The sequence below is a fragment of the Haliaeetus albicilla genome, chromosome 3 (genome assembly GCF_947461875.1).
Source record: "Haliaeetus albicilla chromosome 3, bHalAlb1.1, whole genome shotgun sequence".
NCBI lineage: Eukaryota > Metazoa > Chordata > Aves > Accipitriformes > Accipitridae > Haliaeetus > Haliaeetus albicilla.
In genome coordinates this window covers 68,314,171-68,340,614 of record NC_091485.1, presented here as the reverse complement: position 1 = coordinate 68,340,614, position 26,444 = coordinate 68,314,171, and the positions used below count along the sequence as shown (strand labels likewise).

The window sequence follows — 26,444 nt, the reverse complement described above, 5'->3', positions numbered from 1 at the left end:
AAGAACTGCAGCACAAACACACTCTCAGCCCATATGCTCAGGTGCTGGGAACATCCCAGAGAGCTTCTACAGGTGCTGTGGAGAGGATTTCTCTGGGCTGAAGAATGTAGAGAATGATTTTAAACATCGTGTGAGTTCAGTATGAAAGGGGAATAGGCACTGTTGGACTCCTTTTTCTGCATTTCCAGTGACTTCTTTAGGGCAGTTTCTCTGTTGCCATGGTCCTTCCAGGTAGGAAGAGGTGCTAGGATTTTTTTTGAGGTACCCTATATCAGTAACAACAGTAACAACAAAAACAATATTTTAATGTTTCTTGATTTCATTTTAAGTTGCTGAAATTGCAAACATTTCATTGGTCTGAAATGTGGACAAATCATAGGGTTTCCATTTCACAGATGAGTAAGCTGAGGCTAAGGAGGTGCATCTGTAGCAGAACTAAGAACAGAAAATCCTTCACTGACACTGGACAGCCTTCCTTAGGTCGCTACAAGGAAGTTTTATACATGATAAAAATTTGAAATACTCTTCACTGATCTATCCAGAAAATGCTCATCACTCTGCTCGCCTAGATTATAAGCAATTTTAAATGAGTCTGCTGAGACACTACCCTGGAGGCTGACACTAAAGTCACTGCCTAAAAAGCAGCACAATAAAGATCATTACCATAATTACCAGCCTAGCCAAAGCTATTACCAAAGCCAAAGCCAAAGCCATGGCTGAAATCATTGGTAGTTCCATGGTTTAGAAGTTCCTACTCTACAATAACATGTTTTATTTCACAGCTGTAGAGGGCTACAGATGTATGTGTGGCCAGTTACCATTCCCAGGTGAAGGTCAGTAACCTGTTCGACAATGATGCATTGATTGCTTTGGCTTAAGGGCTCGCTTAGACGCTGGTCTGAATTTTGGTTAAATTAAAATATCCTTTGCCTACCAGGCTTTTTCTCACTGTAAGAAGAGTTTGTTCCTGTCTCATATATACACTAGGCAGTGACTGCTTTCCTCCTGCTGTCAAATGGGCACTGGGAATGGGTCTTCCACTCTGTGTGCCATCCCAAAATAAATTCTGCCTGAGTCAACCATAAATCAGTAGATGATCTCTTTGGCACAGTGGCTCCATGTTGCTCAACCTACGCTGATACAGTGTAGGGCACAGTGCCACAGTCCAGCTGTTAAGATATGAATAAACTACCAGGAATAATTTACAGAGAAATTTAAATACTGCTGACTTAGGGGAAATAAAATCACTGAAGCACTGAACGATGCTGGCAGGCTTGAAGCCAGAACCACATTTGCTGTTATTCTGCTCTGACATAGGGTGTAATTGGGTTACAGCTACAACTTTGAAATAATATTTTTTTTTTTAAGGCGAGGAACACAAAAGCATTTCTGACAGTGGCCAGTAGAGTGTGAACAACACTAATTGTTCATCAAGAATCAGATACCTTCTGGATACTCAGATAGGCAGAGGTCATTAATATTAACTCCAGAAAATACTAACAAAAAAAATCTTCTAGAATGAGTGTCCAAATATTTATTTTTTTTAAACTTTGGATTAAATAATAAAACATTAAAACATCCAGAATGCATAAACTGATATTGGGTCCTCTGAGGCTAATGGGATCCAGCAGTAATGGTTGCCTCAAACTCTCAGAGGGAAACATGGACTGAAAGCACTTCCCCCCCACCCCGAGGGGCGGCGCAGGGGCTGGGGCCGGGGGTTGCGGTGGGTCCCCCCCAGCCCCTCTGGGCCGCTCCTCCCTCCTCCCACGTCTCCCTGCTCCAGCGCGGGCCCTTCCCCGGGCTGCAGTCCTTCAGGGACAACCTGCTCCCGCCCGGGCTCTCCACGGCCGCAGCTCCTGCAGGAAATATCCCCCTGCTGCGGCCCCTGTGGGGCCCTCCCCGGGCTGCAGGGGGGGTCTCTGCTCCAGCGGGGTCTCTCCAGGGCTGCAGGGGATCCCTGCTGCGGGCCTGCACCGCCTCCCGCCCTCCTCCTCCTCCTCCTCCTCCTCCTCCTGCTGCTGCTCCCTCCTCAGCTCCCTCCTCCTCCTCCTCCTCTGCCTGTGCCGCCTTCGGCCCTTTCTGGAACCTGTTTTCCGCCATCTTGGCTGAGGGGCTCAGCTGTGTCCTGCGGTGGGACCGGCTGGAACTGGCTGTGTCCGGCTGGAACCGGCTGTGTCCGGCACGGGGCAGCCCCGGCCTCCCCCGAGGCAGGGTGTCCTCTCAGCCATTGTGCCTCACAGCGGCGCAGAGGTGTGCTGTGCACAGCACAGACAGCTGGTGCGGCTCCGGAGAGCTGAGCTCTCCCAGAAGTGAGTGGGAAAGCCACAGAGGGCTGAAACAAAAACCAGAGGTGAGACTGGGAAACAAAGTTCTGTGTTTAAAAGCCCTTGGCCTTTGCAGTTTTAGGAGTGGATTTTGAGCACAGTTGCAAATGTATTTTGGGTCGTCTGGCTTGGGGACTCGGTTTTGCCAAGTGTCACGTATGGCCATGCACTGTCTGAAGGAGCCAAGCCAGGTCCAGCTGTGTCACCTCTTGGAGCCTATCCATCACTGCAAGTGACAGCTTCGGAGGATTTCACTTTGACATTTACTTGGCTCCTGCTGTCTTACCATTAACATGCTTCTGGTGCCTCCGAGAGAAGCACAGGGCATCAAAAATGCCTTTAAATCACCTGTTTCAGCCATAAAATTTTATCAACAAAGAATGAATTTCTGTCATCAGGGAACACGAGTTGTTTCTTTGTGGCTACACTGTGACCTTGGTCCTCCAGTCTGACAGACTGAGCGGCTCATCATGGGCTGCCTGGTGGCGCTTCTGTTAACCTTGCAAGCATTTGCAAAAGGTGTTGAATTCCTACCTTCCCCTGCATGGCTATTATTTATTAATGTATTAGACCTTCACTTCTATATATTCTTGGATTTAGCTTGAAATGAGATATACAGCTGTTCAGCCTGTTCATCTATCTGCTGAAAGTCAATAAAATACCATAACCTGAAGTGGGATAGAAGTTGCACATTATAGGGTCTGAATCTTAGTCCACCTGAGACTGCAGACGGTGTATCTTTCCCAGTAGGACTGGAACGGTGATTATCCCAAGAGAAGTGGTAGGTTAGGGTAGACTTCATCCTTTTAAGCGTTAGTATCTCAGAGCAAGAAGGCTGTATTTTAAAATGAAAAGCAAATGGATAAATATTTAAAGCAGACCAGGAAGGATTCATTTTGATGTTTTGAAGGTGGTAGCACTGTTTTGCTAAGGTGAGAAAGGAGTTGCTAGAGAGATATCTTGGCACTTTTGGGGGGGAGGGAAGGTGTATTTTATTTTTTTTTTTCCTGGGACAAACTGTATCTCTTTGTAGTGCAGTGTGTCCTCAGGGTGGGAAGGAGCAAGCAACAAGATGGAAAAAAAAAAAAAAGCAGTGGGCAGTTACAGGATAAATTTCAAAATCTTTTGGCACTGGCAAGCCTTAGAGGCAAAAACCACCAAATTACCTTTTGTGTATTTCCCAGGAGAATGTTTTCTCCTTTGGTGTGTTGAATGTGTGTTTGCTCATGTATTAAAATCACTGCTTGGTCTGCAGTGTAAAGATAACATAAAATGAATCCTAAATACCAAACACAGGTTTACAGCCCGAGATGCTCTCCAGATCTGTCATCACTTCTGGGTTGTGGTTGTGATGGGATGTAATGTTTTATACTCTGCAGGTTCTGGACAAAGCCACGACTGAAGGGATATAGAGAAGCTGACCAACAGATGTAGGCTAGGAGGCTGCTAGAGAAACACAGCAAGTAATGAGCAATTGCCAAGGAAGAGAAAAACAGTGCAGAGGGACAGGATTAAAAATGCGGGTTATCACCTTGCAAAGTCTATCCTGCCTTGCTGTGTCAAAAGCTTTGCTAGGGACTGGGGCTTATGGGGACTTGGGGACCAATGCGAGCAGGTCCCAGGCTCTCATGGAGAAGAGGAAGGGGAGCAAGTCACAGCTCTCAGGAAGACAGAAACTGTTCTCATTCCTTCATCAAGGTCACAGCAGCCACCATGCACTAGATGAAGTCGCTTTACCACTGTATTCAGTGACAAAATCACTTGCTTGCTTCAGTGGGGTGGAGAGAGGTAAGACTCAAAACACAATCGCATCCAAGGGGGACTATATTTGATGTGGTCCTGGATAACCAAAAGTAACTCATCTTTCCTTGCGATGGTATTACCTGTGAGATTTTTGCCAGTATCACCCTTTACATACCCACAGCCTGGGAGCTCACAACACTGCGCAAATGAACTTTTGCCCCAGCAGAGCTCTTTGCCTGGTCTGATGTGCCACGTTGCATGTACCAGAGATGATTTTTACCCCATTCCTCCAGAAGATAAGTGCTCCTGGAAGTGGGACAGGTGTGTTGACAGCAGCTGTGGTCATCAAAATAGGCTGCACTGGCAGACATGACTTGGGCCACTTGGCATTCAGGAAAGGAGCAGGGAGGGAGAGGGATCCTTGCTCTCACTGTAGGTACACCTCCTCCTTACGCTGTGAGCCAGTGGCTGTTTTATTGCAGGGTTTCATTTGTGATTAGTGACTTATGAACAGCACCATTAGAAAATCCACCATAGTTGTTTGTTGCTAGATAACATTCATCTCCTACTCAATTCCTGCTTTTGGCTGTCAGGTTTTAGCTGAAATCAGACGCTGAGGTGATAAGCACTGGAAAGCACTGGACAGTTTCAATTTAGGCTATATAAAGAGACCAGTTATTCTGCAAAAGCACCTGTGTGTGTTTGGTATTGATAGGATTAGTGCAAGGTAATTTGTATTCCAAGACTGTAACCTGGCTCCAGATTAAGTAATACGTCCTGCAAAGGAAATTACCAAGCCATTATGTGTTAATAACACTGAACACGTGTCTTTTATTTTATTTTTTTTTAATGAATTTTGAGTACCAGCCTCACACTTCAGGACTGTCTCGACAAGCTATTGCACCTTCCTTAATTAAAGTTTTGTTAGCACAGTGACTCCTTGAAATTTCCAGGAGATATTGGCCCTGTGGCCTGTGTAAATTTGTACTTCCTGAAGTCTACCTTTCAGCTGAACTCTGGGTTTGTGCTGCATGCTGGGGTTAGCTGTGTAACTCAGGGAGAGCAGCATTAGGGATGGCACCCAGGAGAATTATGAAGATATCAGAATTAATTTCTTGGGTTATTATTAAAATGGTTCCAATAGAAACCTCCTGATAGAAATGTTCACCTTAAGGGAAGCACAAATGTTGCTGCCCTCTGCTGTTTTGGCTCTTGCCTTATCACAACCCAGGCTGGACAGACCAGGGAGGGGTCATGGTGAGTTCGGAATTCCCTCGGTCTAAATTAAGGTTAACAACACCAAACGATCAATTGAACGTTTTATTTATGGCAGAAGCAGCCTGAACTTGGAAGGTACAACATTAGGTGGCGGGGCTTCTCTCAACAGGGATTAGCATGAAACTACCTCAGTAAACCGTGTAACCCAGGGTAACTGTATACATCAATTCAGGGAATAAGGAGATCCCTCTCGTTGGGTCGCAAGGTTCAGAGCAGACCCCCTTGCCTTCTAGACTCCTTCTCAGAGAAGGGCCTAGGGGTGGCTGGATCCACTCAGTCCCAGACTTGGTCAACGATTTATGTCTTAAAGGAATGAGGTGTAGGGATTATGAAAGAGAAAAGAGAAAGGGAGAACAAGACAGAGAGAGAAAAAGGAAAAGAGAAAGATTTCACCAATCCTGGGCCCAGCGTTGGTCCAGTCAATCTAAAGGTCCAGTTCCAGTGGGCTTGTGCACGCGGGGCCTCAGTTTGTGTCCTTTTATCATCCTTGCCCCTCCTTCAGGTGGGCACTCGAACTCGTTAGGCTAATTAGGTGTCATGCAGTTTGTGCTTTCAGAACCTTCAGGAAATGGGTCGGTGGGCTTGGGGATTGTTTGGGGAGTAACTTCTCCTTCTGGGCAGATATGACCATTGTTTGATCATTGGCCACGCATGGTGAGTTGCCTTGCTCAGGGTATCAGAACAGCACAAACACAGAGCTGCGCACCCTCTGGCCCAGCCTCTGAACCCTGTTGCTGATGTCCTGTGCTGATCTGAGCCCATCGGCTTCTTTTCACCTGTGGTTCAGTTGTTATGCAGAACTTGCTTCGTTGTTAGGCAGAACTTGCCCCACCACAGTGTTTGAGACATTAACTCTTTCAGTCCCTCACATGCCTCTGTGGCGTGTTTCAAAATTACGAGAATCACAAGAACTGCGAGACTGCACTGAGAAGAAGCTATACGTGAAGTTACATCTCAGCTCCCTCCGTGCAAAAATAAATTACTGAGACCTAGTGCTTTAAGAATGTTTACAGACAGACATCAGACTGATACTAGAAAGTAAAAACCCATCATTTTAAGAAATGTGATTAGAATCAAGCAGATTCTTTGAATTATCTTTTCTTGAATTGCATGGACAGCATCTCATACTCATAAGACAGGAAAGTGTAACTGTAAAGCTTCTGCCATGTACTTGTGTGGGATGACACTTGCCTACAATTTCAGTTCCTCCTTTAGGTTTTTCCCTTGTCATCAGCAGGCAAAATTTATATACTGGGCAGGTTAGCTAATGTTCTGTCTCATGTTTGTCAGGCTGTGGAAAGCAGCAGGATGTGCACCATACGGAGGTTTGGTAGGTCTTCATCAGCAGTAGGGTTTAAAATGGTTTGAACATGCATATGTAGAATAAATGCAATTGTTTCATTTTGGCACCGAGCTATATAGAAACCAGTGGCTCATTCTGAATATAGACATGTCTGCTGGCCATACATCACTCTTCTGTACTGTTCTTCCTTTCTTCCATCATTATGTGCAAGACGGTAGAGATCTTGCTCGAATTAGGTGATACCTCTCACCATAAATGTTTGTATTAAGGTTAATAGGATTATAGAGACACCATAACACTGAGCATGCATAAAGATGCCTGCCACTTTCTGGCTTTAAATAGTTTTCAGGTCCCCTTAGCAACTGGGTTTTGTATGTGCAATAAAGTGTTTTTAATGAGTGATAATCATCAGACATTGATGCCCATGCTGAAGAGTTAACATTAATGCCCTCTTCATGCTGCAGCTGTTATTCAGAGATTTGCTCACATTATATAATTGAACTGAATGATCCTCTTACATGTTTCTCTTTAACATTTCCTTGAGGGTGAATGGAGGATTTCCTTAGGAAAATTTATTTTTCCCTCAAACTGGTTTAGCTTTGAAAACAGCGACAGTTTCAAATCAGTGTTGATACTGATGGAAAACTTTACTCCGTTAGTTTGCGGTGGTGTGCCATCCCACAAACCCATGAAATGATCACCACTTTTCTTGTTTATTGCATCACCGCATTCTAAATTAAAATAAAGCCTTTTCCCATCATGAGTAGCTTTTTTTCAGCAGCCAGTGGCCTCATTCATTCTTAAGTCATGATAAAGACCTCCATTCTGTGCCAGCAATTTGATCCAGAGCTTGATTTAGCCAAAAATATCCACAAACCTCTCATTTTCCTAACACTTTTCTTCCTCCAGTTTAAGGGAAATCATTCTTCCTAGTCTTTAACTGTCAATTGCCTCCTAGAACAACAACTGCAGATTTTTTTAAAAGAAATAGTTAACGATGGCAGGGAGGAAAGAAAGGGATGCAATTTCATATTCTCCTACCAAGGGGCAATGAAGCATCTGAGGTTTTTAACCTTGACTTTGAAATGTCTTTGTAATTATGCCTTCTTAAGACAGTATGTTTGAAAGTCTGCTCATCACTGGCTGAGTGGGAGAAGGAATCTTGTCATTCATGATGGCTGATAATGCGTTTGCCAGATCAAAATTAAGAATAACCTTTCACCACCAGCTGTAGCACAGCCATCATCCTTTCTGCCTTCTCAGTGGGTACCAATGAGATTACAGTCAGTTTGCACATGACAAACCAAAAATAACACCAGCAGTCTGTTAAAATTTAACTCCCCCAAAGGATTACATCCTAACAAGCTCTGCAGCCTAGTGCAGTTCAGCTGATCAATGGGAGGTGAATCATATGCTTTATTTTTTTCAAAGTTTTCAAAAATCTCAATCAGAAAAGAATTGTGTTGTGAACAGGGAATGATGTATGGTGGTGTAATATCCAGCACAGACTGCACGGTAAAGTCTTTGCAGGATTAAAGCCCCAGGCCTTCAAAACTGCCACGGTAAAATTCAAAACTAATTCTTTCTCCTAATAAAACCTTAGCTAAATCCTGTCTCCTTCCAAGCCTTTCATTGCTCTGGCAGGTTTCTCCTATTTTGTACATATCTGTCTGTTGGAAAGCACATGAAACTACAGCATTAGCTAAAGGGCACCTCAATTTGCCATCTGTATTCCAAGCTATTACAATGTAAAGGTTTTCTTTACAATTGTAAAAGATGTCTCTTTAAAATTGCTCTTTAATGCTTCTCTCATTCATCAGAGACATAGGTGTTCAGAACTGGTGGGGTAAAAATTCTTGAGCTGACAGCAGATAGACTGAAAAAAGAAAAAAAAAATCAAAGAAAAATAATCAGCAGCTTTGAACGTCTTGAGTTCAGTGCATAGTGACAATATATTTGGCGCCATCTTCCCCGAAGAGGGAAATTACCAGACGTCAGAAGTGCGTAGGTCATTGAAGCGTGGAGCTTTTTACATGAAAGTGTTTGGCTATGGGCTTTGCTGCCTGACTGTCACCATTTCTCTGTGCCTACTGTCTTTCATCACAGACCTGTTTCTTCTGTTCCTCTCTTGGGCTCATGTTTTGAGCTCTGATCTTTCACCATTAAAGTCACTGAGAGTTTTGCCAGTAATTTCTGTAAGCACAAGATCAAGCTCTTATTTTCCTTTCGTACTCTTTCTTAAGTTTCCTGAATGTTTCTTTCTAGGCTTCATTCCCCAAAGCACAGATGTTCTTTCTGTCTCTCTTTTTTTTTTTTTTTTTTTTTTTTTTTTTGGCTAAAGAGTAGAAACACTTCAGAGAAACAGTGAATAATTTGATTTGTCAGATTTCTTCAAGCATTTTGGGAAATCCTCTTTAGGGTAGGGGTGATGATCAAGCTAATTCAGATTTTCCAGCTCTCCTAGAAGTAGCAAACCAATATCTGTAGGATGTTTAGTTGCCAGAAAATAAATTCAGACACACATGCACATGCTCACTCCCATGTACAAACCTGCCTGTATATACTTCAGTATTCATGTTAAAAATAATTAAATAATTTCTGGTTGCTCACATCTAAGTCCTGTGAACAATTCATGCAGTTAAATCTGCTAAATTAAACCTTTCTGACTCCATAATGCTGGTATACCAAGCAGATGTATTCTGGAGTACTACCCACTGGTATGCTATCTACTGAGTAGCTGCATATAAAGAGAGAAGAACACTCATGTAACACTGTCTATAAATATAGCAACCCACATACACTCTGGAGATGTTGTAAGGGCTCCAAAGTTAAGTTTACTTTGAGGTTTTGAGCTTAAATCAGAACTAAAACTGCCGTAAAAGATGTTATAATGATTGAATATACTTTCTAGATTTAACATCTTCCCAGCCCTGTTTAATTTCCTGTAATATTTTTAGTACACATGAAAAGATGTTCTCCCTATTCATCAAAAGATATTTTAAACCTGATGGGGGGAAAATGAAGCTACTGATGTCTGCTTCCTTTATTTAGTACTTTTTGCTTGACACCCTGTGCTCTCACATCAGCTTCTTACCGCTCTTCTGGGAACCAGGGAGAAGAGCTGGGTCAGTGAAAGTGTAGGAAGTGTAGGAAGATGGAGTAAGGAGACAGATGTGCTTCTTTCTGGGTTCATTTCAATGGCCTGTCTGCTGCATGTGCTGGAGTTACAACCCCTCCTGCACTTCCCTGCTGGAGGGATCAGGCTCCTGACTATGAAGATGGGGTCCTCTGTTTCGCTGGAGAAGGCTAAAAGGACCAACAGCTTCAGTCACATGCAGCCACAGAAAAGTAAGTGTTTTCTTCAGGTGATATCAGAGACTATCTACTTATGCACTGCATTCACCAGAACAATGACAAAGTCACCTTTATGATGAGCCTGAAGCATTTTTAAAAAAAAAAAAGCGCCTATACTAAAACCCAAGTGTCTCAACTGTAACGTACATGAGGAAGAGTGAGACTGTAATAATTTCCTGCTATAGCAAAATGATTCCCAGATAAGCCTAAGAAATGGGCAATGACTTATGTTCCAGGGAAAAGAAAAGAAAATATCCAGGCCTAGCCATTGCTCAATGCCAGAGTGGTGTGAATATATATCCCTTCCTGATGCCAAACCTGGTGCTTGGCTTAACTGAGACTGTGGAAGTGAGATACACAAAGTGTGTCATCCTGTGCATCAAAGACTTTCTGGATTTTATGACACTTCTCTTCAAGCTGTCATTACTTTCCTTGAATGGTGGCCTTTGTATATGTACTGCATTTAAGAAACAAAAAATATGACTATGGAACAGGTTTCAGTGCGATGTAGGAATACCTGAGCTGGCTTCAAGCAGGCTACAATGATAATGGAAGCAGATTAACTGTGAAAGCATAGGACTTTGTGCTGTCAGATTAATTCATCACATTAATTAATTGGTTCTCCGCATGGAAAATTAACCCATTCTACTTCAACTACCTTTGCCTTAATGCCCTGGATAGCTTCATTAATTCTAACACATTCGTACTAAAACATCCTACAATTAAGTTAGAGGTACTAACAAGTAACAGTAATAGTGTAGTGTGCTATTTCACCAGATCTGGAGCTCCAGCTTCAGGTTAAAGTTGTAAGGATGTGTGTATAGAAACTTGTTCTCAGGGACATAGACAATAGTTTGGTTTTTTTTACTAACCTGGATTGAAATCCCATTGCAGAGCAAAAAACCCACAGTGATGTCAATATAAATTTGTGGTGCTTAGTGGAGACTGGGAAACAGATTCACATGGCCTCAACACACCCTAAACACAGTATTTTCTGTTGCTAAGGTGCCAAGATCGAGCCTATGGGGCTGAGGCCAGGGTACAATTAAGGTTATCTGAATCTGTCCAGGTTCATATTTCAAGTTTTCTCAGTTGCCACTGGGCACCAGGGAATAAGCAACTCTCCTAAAGGCTTTAGTGTCTGTTCTCTAGTTGAAATATCCCTGAGAGCAGCAGCGGTAACCTGGAGCAACAGTAGACAAACAGTCAACCCAGGATAACTTTGTCATACCCTTTCATTTGATGCTGGTAATCCTGAATGATGGTAGCTGGAGTGCCACAAGCTTGAGTCTTGCCATCTTTCCTGATCGCTGAGGTGCTATCTATCCTGTCTTATGCAATGGTGCTCAAATGGTCATTCAACTTTCTTAGCCAAGAAACTTCTGCATCAATCTGTAGGTTTTATCCTCACTCTAGAGGCCATGAGGCAGCAAGTCCACCAAACAGCATGTAGGAATTAGAGATTACCTGCTCCTCCTCCATTTTGGAGTTTCCTCACCAAGCAAGCAAGCTGGTGCATGGCATGGAGGAGGCTGAGTGCCAGCTTGTAGGTGGAGTAGACTAATGGGAGAGGAGGACCTGAGAGGGCAGGCAGAAGCGTACGAAACTACTGATGCATTTTGACTCTAAAAAGTCATTAAGATATAAGAACTGGTAACTCCCAGAAGGTTTTAAGTTATATACTTATGTAATAAATGTGGTCTGGATTTTATATGTGCAAATCTTAGAAAATATATCTATATTTAATTTGCTCCTAGCTGTAAGTGGGGAATAAAGGAAACTCATGCATGCAAAAAATGTCTGACCTGATGCACTGATATCTTATCAATTAAGAACATTAGCTGAAGGAATTGTTAGTGTGAGCCCAATCTATCTAGCTTGCTGTACCATAAAAGCAAGTGGAGAGGAACCAATAACCCCTGAATTCAATCTGGTTTTAGCTGTTGCTTCTTATATCTTCTTTTATCATCTATCTCATGAAGTTTGGGTCTGTGACACATCAACTAACTGATAGGGGTTGCTACTAAATCAGCCTATGAAGTCATTGCTGGATCTGATGCCTGCAATATAAACCCTGCTTTTGAGCTGATAATGGAAAGGTTAATGCTATAATAAAGGATGAATAGACAGACATGTGCAATTTACTCTCTGCTCTGTAAACTAGGGAACTAATAAAAGCTGTGCTAGAAATAACAACCAGGAGGAAAAAAAAAAAAGAACAAAAAACCCCACCCAGCTTTCAGAAACTGAGAAAAAAATTATGTATGACAGTATCCTCCAGCATAAAGAATTTCCACATACTAAAAAATGACAGAAAAATAAAGCTGACGTGGGTTTAAGCACTGGAGCAAGGTAGAAAGATGCAACTGAATGTACAAGGTGACTGCTGCATTATTAACTTCTGTTGTCCAGGTCCAAGGGAAAAGCTGCTCCTGCTTTTGTGCACGGTGTGGCATGTCTTGTATAAGGAGAATGATTCAAAATTCCTAGCAAAAAATATTTACGTTTGAAAGATTTCACATCCTTTTGTATCCTTCTGTCCTGTGAAGGAAAGAACAGAGTGATCCATGCTGGAGGAAGAAGCACAAGTTCTCTCAAGAGTCTAAAGCACGAAATATTTCTTAGCCTGCCCCATAGCTCCAACAACAGTGTGTGCAGAACTTAATTACATGCTATCTATTACAGGCATGTTGAATTATTTGTGTTAGATAAACAACATCTATAGCTGCATTACAGCTGTTTAGTGTACACTTAAAGTGGGCACCTTGAGATACATCTAATAACCTTCCTTACAAGCAAGCTGAGTGTAAACATGTGCTTATTTTTAAAATGTCACAATGACTGAAATAGTGCTAGTAATTTAATGTGAAGTATTCATCATGACACCCTTTCAAATTTTGTTCCTGTGAGTAATTAACTTTATCAACAGACTTACTACAGCACCCTCAGAATTCAAATAACTTGAAAACTAATAGTTACCAGGTCTGATAATTTTACTGGGTGAGGTGGGATTGCAATACTTGGCTTCTTCAACATTTCTCTAACTATAACATTACCTTTATAGGAGAAACTAAGCTTTTGTTCTTTAGAAACTTACTTTAATAACTGTCTTGTCTGTGGAAAAACGTTAGGACGCATGTACCCTCAAGGGTAAAAATGGTGGTGGGGAGGTATTTGTAAGAACTTCTCATTAATTTTGGCTTCATCTCATGTTTTTTCAATATTCAGTTTGGCAAATATTTGAGTGTCAAATACGTTATGTGTGGTTATAATGGTAAGACTGAGTAAGAAAATACAAGCCTTTTTTTCCTTATTGTTAAAGGTTGCATTTAGACATTTGTGCCCCAGGGCCCAATGGAAAGCTTTCTTCCCTCTTACTTCTTTTTTATCATTTCCAGCAATGCAAGAGTATCTTAGGTTTGATTCATTGCTTGTTATCTGACATTGTGAGTGATATTCATCTGACCTAGTCACTTGGGGCTCTTTTTCCAGTTGAGAAGTAGGCACTTCTAATACATAGTTCATCTCCTGCTAAAGTGAAGTACCTAAAATAGAGCAGATGAATCATGATTTTAAGGTCCTCAGTTTTCCTCACTGATTTAAAGCGAGCCAGGCACACTGAGATGCAGACACTTGCACTGTCAATGTCTGCAATAAGTTGAGGTGAATCCCAGCTTGTATTTCACATGTGTCTGGCCTAATTTTTATTGAATCAAAATGCAGGCAGAAATCTTAATTGGCAATAGGGTGAGGATGAGCTCCAGCACTCATTGAAGCCAATGAAAATGTTCTTACTGATTTAAAGGCACTTTGAATTAGTCCCTCAGAAAAAATTGAGAGGGATGTTGGAGAAGCAATCTTGTCTTGCTTTTTAATTTCCTGTTTTAAAAAAAAAAATATGGACTGCTTTAAGTATAGAACAGACTTCTGAACCTTTGTAGGACTACTGCTGCTGGTAAGCAAGGGAAAAATAGAAGTACAATTGGTTGTGAGCACCTTGACCAAGACAACTCAGAAGTCATTGTAACATCACTGGAACATTTAGAGCCTATGACCTTGTGATGGGTTGACCCTGGCTGGACGCCAGGTGCCCACCAAAGCCGTTCTATCACTCCCCCATCCTCAGCTGGACAGGGGAGAGAAAAATATAAAAAAAGCTTGCGGGTCGAGATAAGGACAAGAGAGATCATTCACTAATTACCATCACGGGCAAAACAGACTCAGCTTAGGGAAAATTAGCTCACTTTATTACAAATCAGCCAGAGTAATGTAAATGAGAAATAAAACGAAATCTCAGAACACCTTCCCTCCACCCCTCCCTTCTTCCCGGGCACAACTTCACTCCCGGATTTCTCCACCAAGCCCCCCCAGCGGCACAAGGGGGACAGGGATGGGGTTTACGGTCATCACATGTTATTTTCTGCCGCTTCACCTCCTCAGGGCGAGGGCTCATCACACTCTTCCCCTGCTCCAACGTGGGGTCCCACCCACGGGAGACAGTCCTCCACGAACTTTCTCCAACGTGGGCCATTCCCACGGGCTGCAGTTCTTCACGAACTGCTCCAGCATGGGTCCTTTCCACGGTGTGCAGTCCTTCAGGCACAGACTGCTCCAGCGTGGGTCCCCCACGGGGTCACAAGTCCTGCCAGAAAACCTGCTCCGTGGGCTCCTCTCTCCACAGATCCGCAGGTCCTGCCAGGAACCTGCTCCAGCACAGGGTTCCCACGGGGTCACAGCCTCCTTCGGGAACCCACCTGCTCCGGCGTGGGGTCCTCCACAGGCTGCAGGTGGATATCTACCCCACCGTGGACCTCCCTGGGCTGCAGGGGGACAGCCTGCCTCACCATGGTCTTCCCCACGGGCTGCAGGGGAATCTCTGCTCCGGCGCCTGGAGCATCTCCTCCCCCTCCTTCTGCACTGACCTTGGTGTCCACAGGCTTGTTTCTCTTACATGTTCTCACTCCTCTCTCCGGTGGCTGTTTTCTCCGCGTCCCAACTTTTTTCCTGCTTAAAAATGTTATCACAGAGGCGTTACCACTATCACTGATTGGCTCGGCCTTGGCCGGCGGCGGGTCCGTCTTAGAGCCGGCTGGTATGGGCTCACTCTCTCTCGAACACAGGGGAAGCTTCCAGCAGCTTCTTACAGGAGCCACCCCTGTAACCCCCCCCCGCTACCAAAACCTTGCCACATAAAACCAATACAGACCTAAATAATTAATCAATGTTGAGAACAACTTCAAGCCATGCTATACCAAATACAAATATACAGGCAATGCTGTATATAGCAAAGGCTAATGTCCATATATAATCCGAGCATTGACATACTGGAGAGATCATCTGATTCATTCAGTATGTCTTTCACCCGGGAAAGAGTTACTGCCTAGTGCTCACTTACTAATGTTTTTTGTATTTGCATGGCAAGTGTGCCACCCCATCCCTGGAGATGTCCTGGTGGGATGTGGAGGGAGAAAAATTTGACCTCCCACGCACATTAGATGCCTGTGTCAACCATCACAGTTGTTTGGGAGGTTGATGAAAAAAGCCCAGACCTCTGCAGCAGTCTCAATTTTACAGTAAAAGGGAAAAGCTCTGCATTGTCTGATGCAAACATTGCTTATCATCCCAGCATTTGGGACTGGCAGAGGCACTGTGAGCTGTGAGCACAGCATCAGTGGTGTTGCTTTCTGCTCTGGGTTTTCTGGTTTTGTTCACCTACATGAGATGAGACTTGACTCATGATTAAGAAATTCAATTCAGGCATCCAAACATCTGTGTGCATATGTATGAGTTAAGTATCTACTATACCACTAATCTAGTCAGTACAGTCTGTGGAGCTTATAGGGCAGTTCTGCTCACTGAATGAGCTTTATTGGCTGGCTAGTCAGATCTGCCATGCTACACCTGAAAATTGATTTAACTCTGCAGTCTTACAGTTTCATTATTACATTGAGATTCCAACCACTCTCTGCACTGATGACACAACAGAACGTGGCAAAACTTGAATTAGGAATCGGAATTCCTGTTCCCATGGGTGTCGAATAAGAATAGGAAAGTTATGTCAAGGCTGTGTCCCACTGTGCCCAACATTCCTCTGTTATAGAGGATCTTCCTCCAGTAAAATCAGCTGTGCCATTTAGGAGAGAACCAAAGATTCATGTTCTTTGAGGATACAAACATGTGAATCCCAACAGAGCTGCTTACCACAGACTTAACTGCTTTGCTAGATTGTATTCTGCACACAGAACTTCTCATTACTGCAAATTGGGTTTTATTTTTCTAAATGTCCTAACGTATGCTGAATTCTGTGCCATTTCAAATTACTTACTCAAATAAATAGAGCTCTTTCTTCAAAGAAAAACAAATAAGAATATTCCTTTCCATATTGCCATTTTTTGCTGAAGGTTTGATAGAATTGTCTTTGTTTGAAACTGTCAGGTTAAACAGGGATAATGTAATCTGAGATATTAATGAGTCACTTGAGCAAATGGGCCATCATACATTGTGTTGAGAAGCATTGTTGCAGATGCTGGTGAAACACTTCAGGAATAAGATTGGGCAGGTCTGGAAAAGGCTGATAACCTCCTCCAAAGACTTCAACTTCAGACTTCAAATGAAATATCACATGCTTACAGATGATAATTCTGAATTTTGAATGCTGATTAATTGCTTATGTTAATGCAAAGCAGCAGAAATACTTTAAAACAGCATTAAATTTACATAGGTACAAATACCATGTGCTATTGTTATTGTTTAGTTGTGTAAATCAGGGTTCTGAGGGTACAATGACCTCTAAAGCTTATCCAAAGTTCACCTTCAAGGATGAAGTGATTTGTTTGACATGCTAACACAACTCATAATTTACTAATGAATGTGAGCTGGAGGTGAAAAAGGAGCACGTTCAACTTATCTGTAGTATATGCTTCAACTGTTCCTGTGTTGGCCTTAGCATCTGCATTAGCACTGTAGGTCTGCAGCCCACTGAGAGTTGCAGACCCTTCAATGCTCTTCCCTGTGGAGGTGCAGATCCTATAGAAATTCCATATGACAGCCTCTGTAAGCACCTTTGCTGAATCTCTTTAAAGTTATTGACATACTCTCATTAGTCTAAAGGCAAGATGTTGAAAAACCACTATTATAAAGGGATTTGCCTCTAAGCAGTTGATCATCCCCTCACATTTCTATCCAGACCATGTATCTTGTCACGTGTTAAACCATCAAGGTAGCAGCTGACATTTTAGGGTTGATAACCACTTGCTGTCCCTCTTCTCTCTTTCCAATAAATTGTTAAAAAAATCTTGCCAATGTTCATATAGAACTATGAGAGAAGCCTTCAAATATATTTTGAAAGGCAGGTGTTAAAAGGCATAAGACCTGTGGCAGCAGTTTGATTGGCGTGCAGTTGAGTTACAGGGAGTGGTTTCTTTTCCACACTGTGAGAAAGGGCATGGCAGTCAGCATTTGGCCAGCTGGGGAAGGTGTGATTAGGAGACCATGCTGCTCAGGTTGATGTCCAAAAGTCATTTTCATCCATGTGACACTGTGTTCAGCACGAGGACTCTGGTAATACTTTCAGTTGGTATAATGGAGCCATCTCCTCCAAAGAGACAAAGAACTGGGGCTTGAATCACACGCGCCTAGTGCACTATGAGACACCACGGGGGATCTTAAGTATCCATACAGGGCTGGCAAATATGTTACAGAACCTATGGGACATCTACGCCCCTGTGGAGAAGCAGCCTGAGAGTGAAGTTGCACGAGGATGTCCATCATTATCTGATAAAAGCCCATCCCTTGGATGGGATTCTGACTAAGACACCTACATCGATATGTTTAAAAATGACTGTTTTCGTATGATATCTGAGATAATCTAAAGCCTCTAAGACATCCCCAGTTTTTCTGCAGAAAGAGATATTCAAGAAAATTCTGCACTCAGCGGCCTTCCCCTGGCTTCCAGCTAATGCCATTTTATGGGGTACTGGAGATGGGCCAAAGCTGTGAATCCTTGCTGCCTGACTGATCATCAATGCCAAACTACAGCCTGCTTATGTATGGAGTACAAAGAAAAAATTAAGAGTCTGATGTAAGAGAAGGTTTATAGGAACAGCATCAAGTCAAACTGGACTAAGAATCTGGTTTAACTGGCAGGAAAGTTTGTTCTTTCTATTAACATAGTATTTCATCTGTGTTAATTTGTGTATCCCAAGAAAAAGCATTCCTCCACACCACCATTGTTCATTTGATCCACAGTTGTGTAATGTGAATTTAGCCCTTGCATCTTTTAGCACAGATCCTTTCTCTTCTTCTTCTCTCCCTGTGGATAAAGTGAGAGCAGCTCATCTGCTTTGCATTCTGCCCAGTAAGAAATCCTTTCCTATCTGATTGATGTGAGCTTGTTTTGCAGCACCACTGGATTTGTGAATGGGTCATAGGCTACAGACCAGTTTGTTAAGGAAAACTGATGTGCAGTGTTGTCATATAGACTAAGATGCAGTCATGACTCTGCACTCTTCACTTATATAAAAATTAGAAAAAAGTTAAAAAAACCCTCCTGGATTAAAAAAACTCCAACAACTAGATAGTTCAAAGCAAGGATCTGAGACCTTTATCTGATTTTCTCCTGTGCAGGCAGTGATTAAACACTATGTGGAAAAGATCCCTCTTACATTCTAGCTGTAATACTTCATGCTTTTAGCTGGAAAAGTCCTGAGTCAAGTGCCCTGTGTCACAGCCAAAACTCTGACCACCTCAGGTGCAAAATGATAGAGCTCTCTGGAGTTAATGCCAGAAAATTTAGCAAGGGGCTCCTAAAGTGATAACATTTATCTCCTGTAATCCAGAGATCCCACTCAGTCTGAGAGAACTGAGCCATATATCTGGTTCCACAGGAGCTGCATTATCAGGACACCCTTCATTGCCCATAATGGAAAACCCACTAAACTGTTACCTGGACCTGGAGTGTACTGGCAGTGTTGTTGCAGGGTGCAGGTCATGTGCAGCCATGCACCTCTTCTGTACACAGTTGCAGATCTTTGACCATGCAAAAAAGTCCATTGGGAATGGCACCATGCAACTTCTCTTCTGTATGTCCCACTCCATGTGAAAACTGAGATCATCGCATAAAGTGTTTATGTTCACACATAAAGGTGAGTGTGTGATGGACTTTGAGATGGCATAGGCAAAGAAGATACAGTCCAAATTGGAAGTTATTTTTTTCCTTGGCAATCCCACCTGTCTGAAAGTGCTAGATTATGTTGGAAGTATTGGCATTGTTTAAAAAAAGTATGTTCTCGTGCAATGTAGGGACAAAAATAGAAAAAATCAAAAATCTATCAAAACTCCCAAATGGGTCAAAGTCTTGGTTAAAGAATAAAGATTCTCTTTTCAGTTCACTCTAAGAATCTGGCCGGCCACCAAATTAATGTTATCACTTCCCTACCTAGAAACCCTGTATTAGAGACTACAGAGGCTATTTCTGGACAGTGCTGTCTTCCTGGTATTAGAAATTCACTTTCAGCTATACCACCTTTGGAGGATGTAATATATTTGATGTGAGCGCTTGTGAAAAAAGGGAATTTGGTCAGGTGGAAGAAAGGGCGGGCAGGCTGTTTGGGTTTTTTTGCTTGCTTGTTTGTTTGTTTCTCTCCCCTACACTGTTTTGACCTTCACTGATTTCAAATGGGAAGGTAGAAAATATCACAACAGCATGTTCAGTCAGGGCAAAAGGCATAACAGTGGGTTCAGAAGTTTCTTCCATTTGTATTCTTTGGAGCTCCCTAAAAATTCACTCAGAGGACATAACTCATTCCTCTCCACCTTTCTAAAGAATTGAGAAGGATTTGTGGGGAGATCAGTGCATGTCTGTGTGAGACATGTCCTAATTCCTGGGTATCCCTGAGATTTTGTCATGTTTGGAAATGGTCTCCTCGATCTTTCATCTCTCTGGCACAAGAGCGTTGGTGACGTTCAGAAAGGTACCTTCCTGGAAATTCCTACTCAGAATCTTTAAGCATTGACATGGATGATTAATACTCTTACCTTAGGCTCTTTATATACTCTAAATTCACTTTACTTCTTTACAGGGTTTGCTGAAGGCTGGGCACTTGACTGCTGAATTACAGGCTGACTTTCAAATGCCCTACACTTTTATTTCAAAAATTTAGCAGAAACCAATGTATGAATATTAAAGTTTACCTTCAAATAGCTTTACAAAAATTTGTTAATGTCCTTTGGAAAATGTCCTGTTAGAACCATTTCTGAAAGCCATTTGATTTGCAGTTATTGCAGCTGGGGCTGCTGGGTAATGCGGTTTGGCTCTGTGCTGTTCCTGCTTTGCTCTGCTGCATGGCCCACCATGTTTCATAGTTTATGTGTCTCAACTCAATTAGCAGCATGCTGCCAGCCAGAGATAAGCCCATGGACAGGCACACTAGTCATGGCAGATAAAAGCCCCAAACAATAGTTCAGTCCAATGTCATTCACTCAATATAAAAATAGAATTTAAAGCCAGTAACAGAGCAACTCAGAATATTTAGTTGCAACAGTCAGAAGCTTTTCCATCCTTATTCAAGCCACAGGAGGATAGGAGACATCTAACTCCTTGGTAGCTAATGCTGTCATTGCTTCTCCTTCACTTCTGCAATCTGTCCTCCAGTCGCCCATGTTATAAGATGTCTAGGCCTCTTCTTGTAATCTGTCTATGCTAGGCCTTTCAGAGCATCTTTAAAACTTGTCTCAGAGCCAAGATGGAAATGGGATCTTGGTGGATGAGTCTTGTCTTCCAAGCTGAGAAAAATCAGGCAGGGTAATGTAGTGCTCTGGGCTATTTTGCACTCTCATGCTAGTAAACCTGGGAAATGCATCAGGCCATTCTCCTGAAATGTCCCCTAGAGCAGAAAATCCAGGTTGACGGTGTTCATGCTGTCTGGCATTGCTGGCCCCAAATATTTTGTACCAGCATGCCAGACTCGCTAAGGAAGCTAGCAATGGTGGTACATGGGGCACTGAAACAAAAAGGTTTTAGGAGTGGACCTGAAGAAAAAGCAACAAGAGGAGGAGGAGGCCTTAATCAGGCTCTTGGCTTGTACATGGAGGACAGGAGAGAGGAACCATCTGATTTAAAAGCTGTTCTTTTGTGCCTGAAATGCCCTGCTGTGAAGCACAGCTTTCCTCTCCCAGATCTTGCTTTTTAAAAGCTTTCCAAACTTAGGAAAACAGCAGTGAAGCCCGTTCAGAAACACTCCTGCCAATGAGAACCCAAGGTCATCAAAAACGTGGCATGAGTAAAAATTTAGGCTTTCTGGCTCTGCTTCCTACTGTGAGAGGGGCAATGTCTCTCACTTCTGTCACCAAAGGACTAGTGTCCTTCTGGGCTACCACTTCATCACCTGCCAGATCAGCTGGTGTGTCGGCAACACTAGGGATCTCTTGGGGATCTTTCCCTACTTCCTAGGGATTCCTCCAGCATCTTGTGGAGGATCTTGCTCTGTCTCTGCCGTTGCAGCAGAACAAGAGTGCAATTCACTTTACTGAGGATGGCATTTCTACCCTGTGCTTGCTGTATGATGGCATTGGGCCAGGGACTCCTGCATGGAGCTCTGTATGTGTACTCAGTAGAATCTGTGGACGCAGAGAAAGAGGAACCTTTGAACGGCCCTACCTGCAGCACTTGCTGGTTTTTCCCTTCTTCAGGACCTCCACTGAGTTTCTCAGTGCCCTTTCCCACACTCTTCTGCACAATGCACATTTGTAGCCTCTCAAAGTTTTTGGATTATTCCTGTCACCATTATCTCTGTATTGATCTCTGTAAGAGTAGCTGGCCTATTGCTTGGAAGAGCGGAGATGTAAAAATCTAAATATTAAACAGTGACTATTCCCAAGTCTGTGAAAATCAGGCATACATTCCCTTCTTTCTGAAGAGCTGTTCTCAAATATTTGGTAACGTCATTTTTTTAGTGTTAAAAATCCCAACTCAAGCCTCTCATTAGCAACCATAAAACGATCAGTGCAAGATACTGCAGATGTTCTGTGAAAACTGAAGTTTGGATGCAGAGAAAAACATGGTGGGTAGGAATATAAAGCAACTGAAAGAACTGTGAGAAAAGATGCATTTTTAATCCTAATGGGTAAAAGCCAGTAGCTGAAGAAAGAAAGGTTGTTCCAATATGAAATCTGGGAAAGTGTGTGGGAATCATGGTTTTAGAACCATATGGCATTGGGAACCCTCAACCAAAAATTTAGCAAAACACTGCCAGATTTTCCTAATATAATCTTAGAGAATTCCATTAGCATTTACAAGGTGGCAGAACATAATGAAACTAGAGCACAAGCTTTAAGGGAAAACAAGAAAGGACCAAATGCAGCAAAGCAGAAAAATCTAAGATTCCTAAGAACATTTGGTGGCAGAGAAAACTCCAATAGCTTACAAGAAATGGTATTGAAGGTATGAGAGCAAACAGAAGTATGCACTGTTGCACTGGAGGGGATTTCTTACTAGTAACTGTTCAAAAAGCTTCCCTGCCCAGAGCCTGGAATATTGTTCTGTAAGCAGGATCCTTGAACTCATGTAGATGTGATACCTAAATTTACAGCGAGGGATTTCAGAGAAACATGGTCACGTAAGAATTGGGCTGGTATGGCTAGTAGGCTAATTCTTGCAGTAGTAAAAATATATAAATATCATTAAAAGGAGGTGTTTATAATTATGTCCAAAACAGGGCTGAACATAAGGGGTGGCATTCAGCTAATTTACACAGTAAGCATCTCCATAGAAGCTAGTCACTAGAGTCTTTCCTTACAGTTATAGAGAAGAAAGTGTCTCTGTAGGTGCGTCTGACCTGCTTGAACTGTCTACTTTAAAATGAGTTGTACACTAGTAACACATGTTCCTCTCTATTAACTGTAAGCCTAATTGAGACTTAACATTTTGTCACACAGCACAGAAAATTGCCAAAATTATGCCAGTTGCAAATATTGTTTGGCCTGCCTATGATATATCTAGTCCTCATAACAGCTTCTAAAGGACTGCTATGTTTTAGAATAGATTATAGGCAAATTACTATGTGATCTACACCTAAAGTTTTGAAGAAAGAGATGGTAAATGGGACACACCATGAGGACCTATATATGGAAAAAATATTAAAGTTCTCAGTAGATCTGCATTATAATGCCTTCAAATGAAAGCAGATATAGAAGAAAAACTCAAAGAATGCAAAATATTAAAAGAAATCAAAATTTATCAAACAAAACAGTCTGAGATGTTCATCCAAGAAACATTAGATTCATGGTCTAGCATAGTCATAAATTACTTCTTCTTTCCTGGAAAAAATATGTATTGTTTTTGGAATACTGTCTTTAATATACCAAAATAGTACGATTAGAAAATATGAGTGTTGAACATGTGATTTCCAATAACAAGAACATATATTTACCAGAATAGCATATCAGTTGTGACAATGACAAAAGAGCACTGCCATTTGGTGGTCTGGAACTTATACATATAACAAGTTAATCAGGATTTCAGGCACAATACTGCAAATAGGTACAATGTAATGGGCTGTGAAAAATGATGTAAACTGATAGCAAAGGTGAGTCTAAAAACTGCATAACCAAATTCAGATCCTCATTTGGCATATGTGATTTACAGTCTTGAAGTCTGGACTGCCATCTGCTGAAACACTGTTCAGTAGGAAGCTTAGGCTTAATAGGACTCAATTTTCATTACTAAACCGTGACTTTTACCCTATTTCTTTCTTCTAACCCTTGGTGCCTTGTGTCCCACTGATAGTATCATTACAACTGTGAGTAAATTTCAGACTTTCTCCCTTTCTGTCCCTTGATTCCCCAGGTCAGTGTTAGTCTCCCCTCTGCTCATCCTCTGTGATTTCAGCAGTTTCTTTCCTTGTGATTTACCTGTTATAGTTTTACAGCCAGGCTCAACCACTGGACCACATTGCAGCCTTGAAAATTAGGCAATATAGAGTCCGCTATTGTCCTATTGCCATAGGACAATATACACTCAGCAACTGTCAAGCAAGTTAGAGTCCTTATGTTTGCGAGACCACAATATGGGCGTAGGTGGTACATATGCCCACAATATAGGCATAATCAGCAAGGTGAGGATGTACATTGTTATCATCTTTGCTGAGCAAGCAGGATTGATGAAAAAAACATGTCACCTATGTAGCATCTTCCATAGAAAGAGGACACAAGAAGACTTGCAGGCTTTGTAAACACCAAGATCCAAAACAGAAGAGGCTGACGGGAAATTGGTGGGTTGCATAGCATCAGTGGAGATTTAAATTCATTAAGTGCTCTGAACCGCGGTTGTCATTTCAGATTCAAAGGGAGGATTGCTGAGATGTGATTTGATTCACTTGCAGTGGGTGTTTATCCTTCAGAAATGGTGTGGTAGGAGGATAGCTGACCCTTCCGAGATGGATTGCATTTATGTGTCCCAACACATCCCTGCACACAGCAGAGTACTGCAGGAAGGAGCAGGAGCCTGGCTCTGTGGGCTGTGGTTTTTGGGGGACTGCAGTTCCTGCTCAGCATTGCACCTCCAAGGCACTCTTCTGGGCTGCATTCATGCAATTCCTGCAACTGGGGGTTCAGAACACATTCCCTGCTTGGATTTGCCCTCAAAATTTTTCACGGTAACTTGTGATCTCCAGTCTCACCTTCTCACTCTGTTTTTACTTTTTTTTGTCCTGCATGATCTGTTGCTTTTATGGGTGGGCTCTCACTTGGACCAGTGGGGCTTGCAGCATGGGCTGTGCCACACAGAGCACTTGAGCACGCAGCACCACTTGTCTGTTAATGCCAACATTTGGGGTTTTTAGTGACCAAGGAAAAACCCTTTCACTCCTGTGAGACTCCTTTTCTTGCTTATCAAATGCATGGGTGCGATCACCTGAACATCACCTGCATTGAGTTTGTTTCATGGGGAAGGAAAAGAGGAGCGAGAGCCGTAGCCCCTAGCTCTATGGAGCACCGATACCCTCTAGTGGTAAAGCCGCAGGCATTTTCAGGCAAAAGATGACGATTTCGCTGCTAACTTATCTTCTGTCTTCCTCTTCGACAAAAATCTGCACATCACCTTTAATCGACAGTGCTGTTCTGTTAAATGATATCGTAAAGTCACGCCTTTAGTTTAAGTAGCTGATGATGTAATTTCCTTGGAGTGGTTTCAGTGTGTTTCACCTTTCATTAAATCATTTAAATGGTACTTGTGAGCTGATGGGTGGCTGAATTTTCACATAGTGTAAAGAAATGTCTGTAATGGAAAGCATCAAATAGCAGCAGCTGAAGGCTTTAAGTGGAGAATTAGTGATGGTACCGCTGTAATGGCTGTAATGTGGCAGATCATAGGTGGTTTATAGCTAATCAAAGGAATCATGTTGTCCTTGTTGAGCTCTCACCAGCTTGCTCATGGAGGTGCAGGGCAGCTGGATCATGGGTCTTGGGAAGCCAGTGAGCCACTGGCTTCATAATTGCAAGGTGGGGACAGCAAGGTATGGCGTGAGAAAGCAAGCTTGAGGGGACAGCAGGAACATCACAGAATCGCTAAGTTAACTGCCAAATGTCTTGAGCAGTGGGAGTGTGGTTATAGGTAGATGGCAAAAGACACATTCTGGACCCAAAGGCTGTTTCCTACCAACCACATGACCCATGCTCTAGAGCATGGCTGGTGTGTAGGAAAAGGTGAAACTTGTCAAAGAAATCCAGAACTATTTACCATGAGCAAACACATTTATTTCTGTTCTAACCTTGCTCGAAATGGCTGATCTGAACTTTTCCTGGCATAAGCAACTTCAGTCTGAACAGCTAATGTTAGGAAAGCCACAGCAAAGTAATCCTTCAGGGTTTGCTGTGAGGTGTTTCACTGTTGCCTGTTCCTTGCCTGGAGGGTGCTAGTTGATGCTGTTTGGAGGAAATTCCCTGCCCAAAAGGCAGCAGGAGCTATCTGGAGCTCACCTTTCTCCTTTTATTCCAGCTGCAAAAGTGTTGCAAATTCTCAGAACATGGTCCCTTAGCCCTATGTTTCCTCATACACAAAGGAAACAAAACCCCAAGACAGGTTAGAGGACACGTGTCTCTGAGCTCGCCGCCTCCACACTGTGGGCTGTGGACTCTGCTCATTTCACCCAATGAAACAAAGTAAAGTTTTATTCAGCAAGAAATGAAATCACACTTTAGGTATCAGATTGAAATTCAAAACAGGTAGTACACACAAAACACAGTTTGATTCTTAACAAGCTTTTTTTCCCTGGATGATTTCAGTACCTAAAGCCTATCATTTCTTTGATGTACCCTACCTATGAAAGTAAAGGATCCAGAGCTTTTATGGAGACATCCTTCCAATTTATTCACTAAGCTCTGAAATATTTCCATGGCCACCTGCCCCTCTGTTCCTGTGGGTAAGGTTTTGGGAGCACATTAAA

At 42.5% G+C, this 26,444-nt stretch overlaps 1 protein-coding gene across 3 annotated transcripts in view; it reads left to right on the top strand.

Moving 5' to 3' along the window:
- The window catches only part of KCNQ3 (potassium voltage-gated channel subfamily Q member 3), a 209,057-nt gene that overhangs the window by 141,878 nt on the left and 40,735 nt on the right, over positions 1-26,444 (top strand). The gene's annotated exons all lie outside the window — the stretch shown is intronic.